Consider the following 16273-nt stretch of genomic DNA (forward strand, 5'->3'; position numbering starts at 1 on the left):
ATGGACGATCAGCGTTCTCAGCGGTACATCCAGCAGCTGGAGGGAAGGTTGGCGGCTCTTGAGCGTTCAACCTCAGCTGTGGATGTCACTGCTGTCGCTGTTCAGGCTGCTAGTGTTGCTGCAGCCACCTTGTCCACTGCCGCTCCTGTCCCGACTCTAACCCGCCTCCCGCTACCAGAGAAATTCTCTGGTGACAGTAAGTCTTGTAGGGGTTTCGTGAGTCAGTGCTCTATCCATCTCGAGCTGCTGGCCTCTCGTTCCCCTACAGAGCGGGCTAAGGTGGGGTTTATTGTCTCTCTTCTATCGGACAGGGCGTTGCAGTGGGCTGCGCCGCTATGGGAGCGTGGCGATCATGTGGTGCAGAGTGCTCCGTTGTTTCTGAGCACTCTGAAACAGGTCTTTTTAGGACCTCGTGTCACCCATGATACGGCGCTCCAACTGTTGGCATTGACTCAGGGCTCGTCCTTGGTCAGCCATTTTGCCGTCCACTTCCGCACCTTAGCATCTGAGCTGGAGTGGTCGGATAAAGCCCTCAATCCTATATTTTGGAGGGGGCTGGCTGACCACGTTAAGGACGCCCTGGCCACAAGGGAGATTCCTGCCACACTGGAGGAATTAATAACTCTATCCACTTGCATTGATCTCCGTTTTCACGAGCGGAGGTTAGAGCGAGCCCAGTGTAGGCAGAGGTTACGGCTGGCTCCCACCTTCGCCAAACCTTTGGAATCTCCAGACCAGGCTCCTGAGTCCCATGAGCCTGTGGTAGTGTCACGAGCGGGATCTAAGTCCCGGACCGCTCGTGCACTCCAGATTTGTCATCTTTGCCAACAGTCAGGACATCTTGCCTCCAGATGTCTCCAGCGGTCGAGGAAACGTCAGCGTCTAGTGGTAGTTGGTGGAGGTGCACTAGACACGACGACGTTTGCCTCCAAATTGTCCTTTAAGGGGACAACAACATTAGGCTCATCCTCCCACTCGGTAGAACTCTGCGTGGATTCTGGGGCGGAGGGCAATTTTATGTCTTCTGCCTTCGCCCAACGTCACGCAATTCCCCTGGTCATGCTATCTCAACCAGTAACGGTACGAGTGGTGAATGGGTTGACACTGCCCACACAGATTACACATCAAACTATCCCTTTTACTGTGTCCATGTCACCATCTCATCAGGAGATTATATCTCTACTCATCATTCCTGAGGGAATTGATGAGGTTCTCTTGGGGATACCTTGGTTACGGTACCACTCTCCTCACATCGAGTGGTCCTCAGGCAGAATTCTGGGATGGGGTGAATCTTGTGGGAACAGGTGTCATCGAGAGTGCGTTCAGGTTGCTACTACAGAGGTACCCGCAGATCTTTCCTCTCTCCCCAAGCAATATTGGTCTTATGCAGACGTGTTCTCCAAAAAGGCGGCGGAGATCCTTCCGCCCCATCGCCCATATGACTGTCCTATTGATCTCTTGCCTGGTGCTGAGCCTCCCCGGGGTCGAGTCTATCCACCATCTCTCCCGGAGACGGAGGCAATGTCTCAGTACATTCAAGAGAATCTGGCAAGAGGGTTCATCAGGAAGTCAGTGTCACCTGCTGGGGCAGGGTTCTTTTTCATGCAGAAGAAGAATGGAGAACTACGTCCATGTATAGACTACAGGGGTCTTAATGCTATCACAGTTAAGAACAAGTACCCTTTGCCTTTGATATCTGAGCTTTTCGATAGGCTTCGGGGAGCTAGAGTGTTTACTAAACTAGATCTGCGGGGTGCTTATATCCTGATTCGCATCCGTGAGGGGGACGAATGGAAAACGGCGTTTAACACCAGAGATGGGCACTATGAGTATCTGGTGATGCCCTTCGGGCTCTGTAATGCCCCAGCCGTTTTCCAAGACTTTGTCAACGACATCTTCCGGGATATGCTTTCCACCTCAGTTGTAGTCTATCTGGATGATATTCTCATCTTTTCTCCAGATATTGACTCCCACCGGAGAGATGTTGGCAGAGTCTTCGACCTCCTACGGGCAAACTCTCTTTATGCGAAGTTGGAGAAGTGTGTGTTTGAGCAGGAGTTTTTACCTTTCCTGGGCTATATCATCTCCGCCCAGGGATTGGCTATGGATCCTGCCAAACTACAGGCTGTGATGGACTGGCAAGAGCCCCATTCTCTTAAAGCGGTGCAGCGCTTTATGGGGTTCATAAACTATAACCGCCAGTTCATTCCCCACTTCTCAACTCTGGTAGCTCCCTTGGTGGCCCTCACCAAGAAGGGAGCAAATGCCAAATTGTGGTCGGAAGAGGTCTCCAAGGCCTTCACTTCTATTAAGTCCCACTTTGCTAGCGCTCCCATCTTACATCGTCCCGATGTGGATAAGCCATTCCTAATGGAGGTGGATGCCTCGTCCGTTGGTGCTGGAGCAGTCCTCTATCAAAAGGATGCTCAAGGTCGGAAGCATCCATGCTTCTTTTTCTCTAAGACCTTCACGCCAGCGGAGAGAAACTACTCCATCGGGGACAGGGAGTTGCTAGCAATGAAGTTGGCCTTTTCGGAGTGGAGACACCTTCTGGAAGGTGCGCAGTTTCCCTTCCAAGTTTACACGGACCACAAAAATTTGGTCTATTTGCAAACAGCCCAGCGGCTAAATTCTCGCCAGGCCAGATGGTCCTTGTTCTTCTCCCGGTTCCACTTTTCCCTTCATTATCTCGCCGGGGAGAAGAATATCCGTGCTGACGCTCTCTCTCGCTCCCTTATGTCAACTGAGGAGGAGGAAGAGGAGCCTCGGCTTATTGTCCCTTCCGAGAGCCTGAGAACCGTAGCGCCGGTTTCGCTAGAGTCTGTGCCTCCGGGCAAGACTTTTGTGCCCATTAATTTGCGACCGGAGGTTCTCTCTTGGGCTCATTCGTCCAGGGTGGGTGGACACTTTGGGACAAAGAGGACATCTGAGCTGCTGGCGAGGACGTACTGGTGGCCGCATATGGTCCGGGATGTCAGGGATTATATTCTGGCGTGTGTCTCCTGCGTCAAAAATAAATCTCCGCGTCAAAGGCCAGCTGGGTTGCTCTATCCCTTGCTGGTGGCAGATAGGCCCTGGGAGATGGTCGGGATGGACTTTGTTGTGGGTTTACCCAAGTCTCGCGGCTGTACCATCATTTGGGTCATCACCGATCATTTCTCAAAAATGGTGCATTTGGTGCCGCTACCACGGTTACCTTCTGCACGGGCCTTGGCAGCGTTGTTCATTAAACACATCTTCCGCCTACATGGTATGTCTGACAAAATTGTCAGTGACCGGGGTCCCCAGTTTGCGTCTAGGTTCTGGAGAGAGCTTTGTTGTCTTCTCAGTATTGAGTTGAATCTCTCTTCCGCTTATCATCCAGAGACGAATGGGTTGGTAGAGAGGGCCAACCAGACCTTGGTCACATACCTGCGACATTTTGTTTCAGCCAGGCAGGATGACTGGGCATCCTTGCTATCATGGGCAGAGTTTGCACTGAACAACGCCGTAGCCGACTCCACTGGACAAACCCCATTCCTCCTCAACTATGGTCAGCATCCACGGGTACCTGTGCCTATGCCCGTGTCTTCCGCTGACTCCAGGGTGGCAGACTGGGCTGTGGAGGCACGGGATATTTGGGACCGCACTCAGGATGCCATTCGGGCCTCTAAGGAGAGAATGAGGTCCTCCGCCGATGCTCATCGGCGCCCCGCTCCGACCTTCGCTCCTGGCGACTTGGTGTGGCTTTCCGCCCGTAACATCAGGCTGCGAGTTGAGTCCACTAAATTTGCTACTTGCTACTTGGGCCCGTTCAAGGTCCTCGAGCAGGTTAATCCTGTGGTCTATCGTTTGGCCCTTCCGCCACGCCTGGGTATCACCGACACCTTTCATGTGTCCCTCTTGAAACCCGTGTATTTGTCCCGGTTTTCCGAGTCATCTGCTGGGACATCGGGTTCGTCTACGGACGATTATGAGGTGAACGCTATTTTGGGGTGCAAGGTGGTACATGGCAAAAAATTTTATTTGGTGGACTGGAAGGGTTATGGCCCCGAGGACAGGTCCTGGGAGCCTGTTGAGCACATTCGGGCCCCGTAGCTCATTGCTGCCTTCGAACGTAGCGAGGCCCAAGGAGGGGGGCCCTAGGAGGGGGGGTAATGTTAGGAGTCGAGTTTCCTCTGCTGCACAGGGGGAATCTCGATCCGTCTCCGCTGCGGTCTCCCATTCTTCTCCAGCCGCAGTGGAGTCTGCTCAGCAGGGACGTCGATCCCAGCGTCTCGCTCATTCTGACTCTGTGCGAAGAGTTACTGCTGCTTTTCCTGCTTCTGCCATTGATGCCAGTGCTGGGCAGCGGCGAGTGGACGTTTATGGATCTAAGTCCTGCTTTTCTCTGTCTGAGCATGCCCAGGGCAGGATCTCCCGTTGGAGATCGAGGGTCACATGCTCAGGTATTGCAGCACATCCCATTGGTCCTCCTGGAAGGTCCTGAAAGGGAAAAACTTCAGTAGCAGCTTCCTGTGCTGCAACTATATAAGCTGCGCATGACCGCACGGCCATGCACTAGTATTGTCTTGATAATATGTGTGTGTGTTGTGAGTGAAAGTCGCTCTTTAAATAACCCTCCCTATTGGATGACTGTTCGCGGAAGGTGTATGTTTGCTATCTAGCACCCGACTTATCCAACAGCACGTTACACACATAACAGCGTCTAGTTGCTGTGACCGCCTGTACGGCGCCGTGCGCTTACCTGACCCAAGCCTGGGTGGTTAGTGGCGTCCGTTTGTGCGGCACCGCACGCACTCTTGTGCCACTTAATTATATTATTTTCTGTCATTCTGACACCCCAGTAGTGGTGTCGAGCGCATGAGGTCTTTATGAACTCAAATCCTAAGTCTTGGGATTGAGTTCTGAGACTCTTTGCTTGCGCTCTTTGTGCGGTACCGCGGCCCTGTGACTCAACAGAGTTCGCTTCCTCCACACTGGGTGAAGTTAACCCATGTGTGTATCTTTTTGTGCCGCCATATCCTCCTCTCTACTAGCAGCAGGGTTTTCACCTGCACGGTGGACCTCGGACTGCGAACACACCTGGTACCATAACATCTTGTACTTGGTGCGTTCCGCCAGTCGTAACACTAGACATCATGATGCAATCTAAAGATATATAAATTATGTCCGTAGGCACAACTATGTACTGTGGTGCTCAAGTAGGTGCCCAAACCATATAATATTGAAGATAAACTTGGCACACACGTTGTGAGATGCAGTGAAAATTTTAATTAAGGAGAGTACATACAGTAGACGTTTCGGTCACAGTTTGATCTTCATTTGTGCACCGCTTGTCCAGGACACTGCGTCCGTTACTGTTTCTTCTAGTTGTGCCGGAATAGGCCTCACCTAGATCAGTTTCTCATTGCAAATGGGGTTTAACCCTTAGTGACCAAAAAGCGGTATTTGCTCTATGAGAGGTACATTGATGAAGGTCAAACTGTGACCGAAATGTCTACTGTATGTACTCTCCTTAATTAAAATTTTCACTGCATCTCACAACGTGTGTGCCAAGTTTATCTGCAATCTAAAGATATTCTGGAGCAAATGAGAAACAAATTAATTGAGATCCATCAGGCTGGAAAAGGTTATAAAGCAATTTCTCAAGCTCTGGAAATCCTGCGAACCACTGTGAGAGCTATTATCTATAAATGGCGAAAATATGGAACAGTGGTTAACCTTTCCAGGAGTGGCCCGCTGAAAAAAATTACCCCAAGATCACAGAGACTACTCATCTAAGAGGTCACAAAAGATCCCACAACAATATCCAAAGAACTGCATGGCTTACTTGCCTCAGTTAAGGTCAGTGATCATGACTCCACTATAAGAAAGAGACTGGCCAAAAATGGCCTGCATTGCAGAATTCCAAGACAAAAAATCACTTCTAAGCAATAAATACATAAAGGCTTGTCTCAGTTTTGCAAGAAAACATTTTGATGGTCCCCAAGATTTTTGGGAGAATACACTGTGGACTGACAAGACAAAAATTGAACTTTTTGGAAGGTGTATGTCCACTTACATCTGGCATAGAAGTAACAAGCATTTCAGAAAAGAAACATCATACTAAAAGTAAAATATAAAATATTTTGATGGCAGTGTGATGATTTGAGGCTGTTTTTCTTCTTCAGAGCCTGGGAGACTTGCTGTGGTTAATGGAACCATGAATTCTGCTGTCTACCAAAAAAATCCTGAAGGAGAATGTCCGGCCTTCTGTTCATGACCTCAAGCTAAAGTGCACATTGGTTATGCAGCAGGACAAAGATCCAATACACACCAGCAGTTCCACCTCTGAATGGCTTAAGAAAAACTAAATTACAATTTTGGAATGGCCTAGAAAAAGTTCTGACCTACATCCGATTGAGATGCTGTGGCATGAGCTTAAAAAGGAGGTTCCTGCTCGGAAGCCCTTCAATATAGCTGAATTGCAATTATCCTGCAAAGATCAGTGGGCCAAAATTCTTCCAGAGTGTTGTAAACATTGTAACATTGCCATTTATCACAACACTTGATTGCAGTTGTTAGGTTTAGGGGGGCAATCTTTTTCACACAGGTTTTGATTTTCTCTTCCCTTAATTATAAAGACCTTCATTTAAAACCTGCATTTTGTGTTTACTTGTGTTATCTTTGTCTAATGTTTAAATATGTTTGGTGATCTAAAACACTTAAGTGTGACAGACCTGAAAAGGAATAGGAAATCATGAAGGGGCAAACACTTTTTCACACAACTGTATATATATGTAAACAGCTGCCAATCAGTAGGATCCAGGCAACGAGATGCCCACAGATTGCATAAAACACCCCTTTGATGTGCACAGCTCTTGTAGACAATGCCCATACAGAGCAGTGTATGGGCTCAATATTAAGTCTATGTTTCTGTATGTATGATTATCCACGTATCAATTAATTTGTAAAGTTTATGAGTAGTGTTGAGCATTCCGATACCGCAAGTATCGGGTATCGACCGATATTTGCGGTATCGGAATTCCGATACCGAGTTCCGATATTTTTGTGATATTGGGAATCGGTATCGGGATTAAGATTCATGTGTAAAATAAAGAATAAAAAAAAAAATATTGATATACTTACCCTCGGACGCGCCATGGTTGTCACCGCTGCAACCGCCATGCTTGCGTTCCTAAGAATGAGCGCGTCAAGGACCTTCGATGACGTCGCGGCTTGTGATTGGTCGCGTGAGCGGTCACATGACCGCTCAGCGACCAATCACAAGCCGCGACGTCATCGAAGGTCCTTAACGCGCTCATTCTTAGAAAGGGAAGCATGGCGGTTGCAGCGGTGACAACCAGGGCGCGTCCGAGGGTAAGTATATCAATATTTTTTATTTGTATTCTTTATTTTACACATGAATATGGATCCCAGGGCCTGAAGGAGAGTTTCCTCTCCTTCAGACCCTGGGAACCATAGAGGATACCTTCCGATATTTGTGTCCCATTGACTTGTATTGGTATCGGATATCGGTATCGGCGATATCCGATATTTTTCGGATATTGGCCGATACCATCCGATACCGATACTTTCAAATATCGGACGGTATCGCTCAACACTATTTATGAGTAGAAAGCAATTAATATACCATGTTCAAAATTAGCATGAATAAAATTACATCTTTGGGCTATAGTAGCTTTTTTTGTACAATTATTTGTAACCCCTTCATGACCCAGCCTATTTTGACCTTAAAGACCTTGCCGTTTTTTGCAATTCTGACCAGTGTCCCTTTATGAGGTAATAACTCAGGAACGCTTCAATGGATCCTAGCGGTTCTGAGATTGTTTTTTCGTGACATATTGGGCTTCATGTTAGTGGTAAACTTAGGTCAATAAATTCTGTGTTTATTTGTGATAAAAATGGAAATTTGGCGAAAATTTTGAAAATTTCGCAATTTTCACATTTTGAATTTTTTTTCTGTTAAACCAGAGAGTTATGTGACACAAAATAGTTAATAAATAACATTTCCCACACGTCTACTTTACATCAGCACAATTTTTGAAACAAATTTTTTTTTTGCTAGGAAGTTATAAGGGTTAAAATTTGACCAGCGATTTCTCATTTTTACAACGAAATTTACAAAACCATTTTTTTTAGGGACCACCTCACATTTGAAGTCAGTTTGAGGGGTCTATATGGCTGAAAATACCCAAAAGTGACACCATTCTAAAAACTGCACCCCTCAAGGTGCACAAAACCACATTCCAGAAGTTTATTAACCCTTCAGGTGCTTCACAGCAGCAGAAGCAACATGGAAGGAAAAAATGAACATTTAACTTTTTAGTCACAAAAATGATATTTCAGCAACAATTTTTTTATTTTCCCAATGGTAAAAGGAGAAACTGAACCACGAAAGTTGTTGTCCAATTTGTCCTGAGTACGCTGATACCTCATATGTGGGGGTAAACCACTGTTTGGGCGCACGGCAGGGCTTGGAAGGGAAGGAGCGCCATTTGACTTTTTGAATGAAAAATTGGCTGCACTCTTTAGCGGACACCATGTCACATTTGGAGAGCCCCCGTGTGCCTAAAAATTAGAGCTCCCCCACAAGTGACCCCATTTTGGAAACTAGATGCCCCAAGGAACTTATCTAGATGCCTAGTGAGCACTTTAAACCCTCAGGTGCTTCACAAATTGATCCGTAAAAATGAAAAAGTACTTTTTTTTCACAAAAAATTTCTTTTCGCCTCAATTTTTTTATTTTCACATGGGCAATAGGATTAAATAGATCCTAAAATTTGTTGGGCAATTTCTCCCGAGTACGCCGATACCTCTTATGTGGGGGTAAACCACTGTTTGGGCACACGGCAGGGCTCGGAAGGGAAGGCGCGCCTTTTGACTTTTTGAATGGAAAATTAGCTCCAATTGTTAGCGGACACCATGTCGCGTTTGGAGAGCCCCTGTGTGCCTATGCATTGGAGCTCCCCCACAAGTGACCCCATTTTGGAAACTATAGAAGGAAAAAAACTCCGGCACACTACAAAGTCCAAAGTAATTTGCTTGTAATTTATTTATCAGCAGTTTTCAGCAATGCATAACACACCATCGGGTTTCCAGAAAAAAAGAGACGTTTATATATACTTTGCGTGGACAAATGTAATATCTTCCTCAACGTTTCGGCTAGACAAGCCTTTTTCAAGAGATTAAGATGTCCTTCTGAAATATATACAGGCATAAGTATAATGCAGTCCAAAGACGGTAACAAAACCACAATAATATAAAAAGAAACTGCAGAAAACAATACCTCATGTTTCCCTTATATAATGTGACATGATATATATACAAAAAAGATGTCATCGAGCTGATTAGAAATTATATAAACTCAATGAATAATACTTATATTATAGGCTTACAAACATAAAAATACAACTAATACGCCTATGGAGAACCATCTAAAGAGTCACCATATATGTAACAAAATAGGAGTCTGACTCCCTATATGTGAAAGATACTAGCATCTAGGTACCTGGAGAAGTAAGAAAATGAGCGCTAATATAAAGGGTGCCAATATACCACCACCATGTGTGTAGACAAAAAAAGGGGAAGAACCATACTTGCAATACAGGGAACCGGGTAGGGAAACCCACTGTAGAGAAATATGTACGAAACTTGTAAATGGAAAGCAAAACGGGAGGTGTCTCAACAGTAGGCACAGAATGAGCGCTGGAACAATACCTTAGTAGAAGCCACAAGACGGCGTCGCATACAATGCAGGGGACCGGAAAGCTGTGACCGCTGTTACGGAGGCATGTGTGCAGAAGCAAGCGTGCGGTTGGCTTTTACCTGATCCGGTACGAGTACTTCCGGGTTAAGGTAAAAAGGATACCGTGCGTCAGAGCGGAAGGTGAAGACCGAGTGAGAGGCGAGAAGAGCCGGAAAGTACCGAGGTAGTGCGCACGCGCAGAAGAAGTCACGGCCCTTGCTCTATACACCGCTCGAATGCTGGAAAGAAAGAAGAGAGACACCATATTAGCGCTAGACTATGTAATTTGATAGATAACAAACAATATACAACCAGGTACTACTATGTTAAATCCAAACGATATTATCAGACAATATTATTGATAAATGACCAACGGAGGATATAGAAAAAATATATGAGTATCACAAATATTGTACGGTTTTAGCCTAAGGATAAAACCCATACGGAGGATGATTCTAACCCGTAGTCATCTGGAGAAGACGAAGGATCACATCAGTATGTTAGTATGAAACTTCATACTCCCTGTTTAACCCATGTGGAGATAATGTCTGTAGCGTGTAAATCCAAAAGGATTCACGCTCTTTTAACTGTTTAATTCTGTCACCCCTCCTCTTGGCCAACGGTACATGGTCTATCACCCGGTATCTCAATTGTGCCACCGTATGATTATGCTGTAAAAAATGGGCCGGAATGGGTAAGAGGGACCTACCACAACGGATGGTGGATTTATGTTTTGAAATGCGGTCCCGGACATGCTGGGTGGTCTCCCCAACATATCCGAGACCGCAAGGACACTTGATCAAATATACCACAAATGATGAGTTGCAAGTAAAATGTCCTCTGATGGAAAAACGTTTTCCGGAGCGGGGATGTGTAAAAGAATCCCCCTTTGTTATGTTAGAGCATTGGTGACACCCTAAACATGGAAAAGTGCCGTTACGTGGTGTGAATAAGACGCTTTGTATCGGTCCCCTGATGCTAGGTCCCACATCCGCCCTGACCAGGCAATCTCTAATATTAGAACAACGTTTGTTGCAGATAATTGGTTTCACGTTAAATTCTTTTACCTGTGGATATGCATTTTTAAGAATATCCCAGTGTTGAAGAATACACTTGTTGATGAGAGAATTAAAAGGGTGAAACGTGCTAACGAATGCTAATCTAGGTGCTCGTAGTGACACATCGGAGCCCAGCGTGTTCTGTTTAAATTTAAGGACATGATCGGGGTAGCCCCTACTACGGAATTTGGCACTCATCTCTGAGTGTCTGAGGCGACTGGTATCCGGATTGGATACAATCCTATCGACCCTATCATGCTGGGATTTGGGGAGGGCTCTTTTAATATGATGGGGGTGACAGATGTCGTATTTAAGAAGGCTATTTCTATCGGTAGATTTTACAAACAGGTCCGTCTCGATATTTCTACTCGCATTAATGATGACTGTAGTGTCCAAAAAATTCATAGAAGTTTAATCATATAATAATGAGAAGGTAGAGCCTGGTAAACTCGAATTGAGATACGTGTGGAAACTTAAAAGTGTATCAACGTCCCCAGTCCAAATAAGAAAAACGTCATCTATGTATCGACGCCAATAGGCCGCATAGGACTTGAAGCTGGAGTGTGTGTAAACAAACGACATCTCAAATTGATCCATAAAGATGTTTGCATACGGGGGTGCCATGTTGGACCCCATAGCAGTCCCCCTCTTTTGAATGAAGAACTGGTCCTCAAACATAAAGAAATTTCTGGTTAATACCATGGTTGGAGAGTCCTTGCAAAATTTACACTGCTGGTCAGAAAAGTCTGTATGACGTGATAAAAAGGACATAACGGACTCGATTCCCTCGGAATGTCAAATGCTAGTGTATAGACTGTTGACGTCCATGGTTACCAAAAGACAATTAGGCGGTAATCTGCCTATACTTGCAAGGGATGTCAAAAAGTCAGATGTGTCTCTGAGATAGGATTTAATACGTGGTACCAGGGGTGATAGAATTTTGTCCAGTACGATGGCTAGGGGAGACAACAGGGATTCCGTACAGGCAACGATAGGACGCCCTGGGGGCTTGGACGGATGCTTATGAATTTTGGGGAGAGTATAAAAGACGGGAATAACCGGATGTTGTTTGATAAGAAATTCTCCCAATTTAGTATCAATAGTACCCATAGTAGTATAATAAGTAACTAAATCTTTGATTTCTCGCCCTATTTCAAAGGTGGGATTATGATTTATAGGCTGGTATGTGTCCAAATCGCTAAGTTGTGTTTTTATCTTTTGCATGTAATAGTCCCGATCAAGAACCACTATTGAACCCCCCTTGTCGGCCGGTTTTACTATAATTTGCTTATTCTCTCTCAGAGATACCAAGGCCTGTTTTTCTTCTATGGTAAGGTTATGTTTAATATGATAATCACCCTTCTCGATGGATTGTAACACTTTCTTTACGTCATTTTTCACAAATTCAATATAAGTTTCAACTGGGTGATAGACACGTGGAGGCTGAAAAGAACTACGTAACCGTAAGTTCAAACTGTTCAAAGTAAACTCAGAGCTCTTCTGATCAGGTAAGGTAGGTAAGGCCGTCGAAGTCCTTGAGAAGTGAGCTTTAAGACGCACATTCCGGAAGAAACGATACAACTCCTGATCTAATTGAAATGGATTGAAACGGGGGACCGGACAGAAACTTAGTCCCTTCTGTAATACAGTCATTTCAGAGGGTGATAAACACGTTGAGGAAATGTTGTAGACAATGTTATCGGTGATACCTGTGATCTGGTCGCCATTCTGCGTTGTTCCGATCCGTGTCCGTTGCCCCCTCCTCATTTTCCTCTTTAGGAACGTCCTGGGCGCTGGTCTAAAAAAGTTGAATGTGAGGTGCCAACATCGCTCTCTGAACTGGTGGAGAATGGGCTGTAGTCCCGTCTTGTAGGCCTCCGATACCTTGAATAAGTGGAAGATTGCCATTTGTATACTTGGTTACTCCTGTAGTCCTCGGTGTCGCGTAGGAATTTATTAAGTTTCCTGGTCTGCAAGGTCTCACGTAAATCAGATACAGCCTTATCCACTTTATCTTTCAATAGTTTGAAGTCCTCCGGTGATGATGTACTCTTTAGTTGTTGCTCCGTTGATGAGATCTTTGAGTTCAATTCTGTAATTTCTTTCTGTAAAAAGTCAATGGTCAAAACTATTAAGTCCATAGAACACTTGTTCAAAATTGCTTCAAATTTACCACAATAATCAGAATTATCCTGAAACAGGGTGGGTCTAAGAGGAACCCTGAGACCCCGGGGTATCCGTTGAACGCGGTGATATTCTGCCAAGGTTATGCTATGAAGGTCTAGGGCCGTATACCGTTTCAAGTCCTTCTCAAAATCCCTGGTCCGTAACTCCTCAGAGGGAGTATGTTCCCCAGGGAACTTATCTAGATGCATACTGAGCACTTTAAACCCCCAGGTGCTTCACAGAAGTTTATAACGCAGAACCATGAAAATAAAAAATAATTTTTCTTTCCTCAAAAATGATTTTTTTAGCCTGGAATTTCCTATTTTGCCAACGGTAATAAGAGAAATTGGACCACAAATTTTGATGTCCAGTTTGTCCTGAGTACGTAGATACCCCATATGTGGGGGTAAACCACTGTTAGGGCACACGGCAGGGCTCAGAAGGGAAGGCACACCATTTGGCTTTTTAAATGGAAAATTAGTTCCAATCATTAGCGGACACCATGTCGCGTTGGGAGAGCCCCTGTGTGCCTAAACACTGGAGATCCCCCACAAATGACCCCATTTTGGAAACTAGACCCCCAAAGGAACTAATTTAGATGTGTGGTGAGCACTTTGAACCCTCAAGTGCTTCACAGAAGTTTATAACGCAGAGCCATGGAAAAAAAAAAAATTCTTTTCTCAAAAATGATTTTTAGCCCGCAATTTTTTATTTTCCCAAGGGTAACAGGACAAATTTGACCCCAAAAGTTGCTGTCCAGTTTCTCCTGAGTACGCTGATACCCCACATGTGGGGGTAAACCACTGTTTGGGCACATGCTGGGGCTCGGAAGTGAAGTAGTGACGTTTTGAAATGCAGACTTTGATGGAATGCTCTACGGGCGTCACGTTGCGTTTGCAGAGCCCCTGATGTGGCTAAACAGTAGAAACCCCCCACAAGTGACCCCATTTTGGAAACTAGACCCCGAAAGGAACTTATCTAGATGTATGGTGAGCACTTTGAACCCCCAAGTGCTTCACAGAAGTTTATAACGCAGAGCCGTGAAAATAATAAATACGTTTTCTTTACTCAAAAATAATTTTTTAGCCCAGAATTTTTTATTTTCCCAAGGGTTACAGGAGAAATTGGACCCCAAAAGTTGTTGTCCAGTTTCTCCTGAGTACGCTGATACCCCATGTGTGGGAGAAAACCACTGTTTGGGCACACGTCGGGGCTCAGAAGGGAAGTAGTGACTTTTGAAATGCAGACTTTGATGGAATGGTCTGCGGACATCACGTTGCTTTTGCAGAGCCCCTGGTGTGCCTAAACAGTAGAAACCCCCCACAAGTGACCCCATTTTGTAAACTAGACCCCCAAGGAACTTATCTAGATATGTGGTGAGCACTTTGAATCCCCAAGTGCTTCACAGACGTTTACAACGCAGAGCCGTGAAAATAAAAAATCATTTTTCTTTCCTCAAAAATGATGTTTTAGCAAGCAATTTTTTATTTTCTCAAGGGTAACAGGAGAAATTGAACCCCAGTAATTGTTGCGCAGTTTGTCCTGAGTATGCTGGTACCCCATATGTGGGGGCAAACCACTGTTTGGGCACACGTCGGGGCTCGGAAGTGAGGGAGCACCATTTGACTTTTTGAATACAAGATTGGCTGGAATCAATGGTGGTGCCATGTTGCGTTTGGAGACCCCCTGATGTGCCTAAACAGTGGAAACCCCTGAATTCTACCTCCAACACTAACCCCAACACACCCCTAACCCTTATCCCAACTGTAGGCGTAACCCTAATCCCAACCCTAACCCCAACACACCCCTAACCACAACCCTAACCCCAACACACCCCTAACCCTAACCACAACCCTAATTCCAACCCAACCCTAACCCTAAGGCTATGTGCCCACGTTGCGGATTCGTGTGAGATTTTTCAGCACCATTATTGAAAAATCCGCGGGTAAAAGGCACTGCGTTTTACCTGCGGATTTACCGCGGATTGCCAGTGTTTTTTGTGTGGATTTCACCTGCGGATTCCTATTGAGGAACAGGTGTAAAACGCTGCGGAATCCGCACAAAGAATTGACATGCTGCGGAAAATACAACGCAGCGTTTCCGCGTGGTATTTTCCGCACCATGGGCACAGCGGATTTGGTTTTCCATATGTTTACATGGTACTGTAAACCTGATGGAACACTGCTACGGATCCACAGCCAAATCCGCACCGTGTGCACATAGCCTAATTCTAAAGGTATGTGCACACGCTGCGGATCCGCAGCAGTTTCCCATGAGTTCACAGTTCAATGTAAACCTATGGGAAACAAAAATTGCTGTGCACATGCTGCGGAAAAACTGCACGGAAACGCAGCGGTTTACATTCCGCAGCATGTCACTTCTTTCTGCGGATTCCGCAGCGGTTTTACAACTGCTCCAATAGAAAATCGCAGTTGTAAAACCTCAGTGAAATGCGCAGAAAAAGCGCGGTAAATCTGCAATAAATCCACAGCGGTTTAGCACTGCGGATTTATGAAATCCGCTGCGGAAAAATCAGCAGAGCACCAGAATACGTGTGCACATTCCTAACCCTAACCCTACCCCTAACCCTACCCCTAACCCTGACCCTACCCCTAACCCTACCCCTAACCCTACCCCTACCCCTAACCCTAGTTCTAACTCCAACCTTAGTGGGGAAAAAAAAAATAAAAAACATTCTTTATTTTATTATTGTCCCTACCTATGGGGGTGACTTGGGGGGGGGTCATTTACTGTTTTTTTTTTATTTTGATCACTGTGATAAAACCTATCACAGTGATCAAAATTCACTCTGGAACGAAATTGCCGGCCGGCAGATTCAGCGGGCGCACTGCGCATGCGCCCGCCATTTTGGAAGATGGCGGCGCCCAGGAAAGAAGACGGATGGACCCCGGGAGGCTAGGTAAGTATAAGAGGGGGGGGAGATCAGGGCACTAGGGGGGCGTCGGAGCACGGGGGGAGTGGATCGGAGCATGGGGGGGTGGATCGTAACATGGGGGGGTGGATTGGAGCACGGGGGGTGGATTGGAGCACGGGGGGTGGATCGGAGTGCGGGGGGTGGATCGGAGTGCGGGGGGGTGGATCGGAGTGCAGGGGGTGGGATTGGAGCACGGGGGGTGGGATTGGAGCACGGGGGGAGCGGACAGGAGGATGGGGTAGCGGAGCACCGGACGGAGAGGAGCGGACCACAGATCGGAGGGCTGGGGGGTGATCTGTGGGGTGGGGGGGTCACATAAGTGTTTCCAGCCATGGCCGATGATATTGCAGCATCGGCCATGGCTGGATTGTAATATTTCACCAG

This window comes from Ranitomeya imitator, chromosome 4 (genome assembly GCF_032444005.1).
Source record: "Ranitomeya imitator isolate aRanImi1 chromosome 4, aRanImi1.pri, whole genome shotgun sequence".
NCBI lineage: Eukaryota > Metazoa > Chordata > Amphibia > Anura > Dendrobatidae > Ranitomeya > Ranitomeya imitator.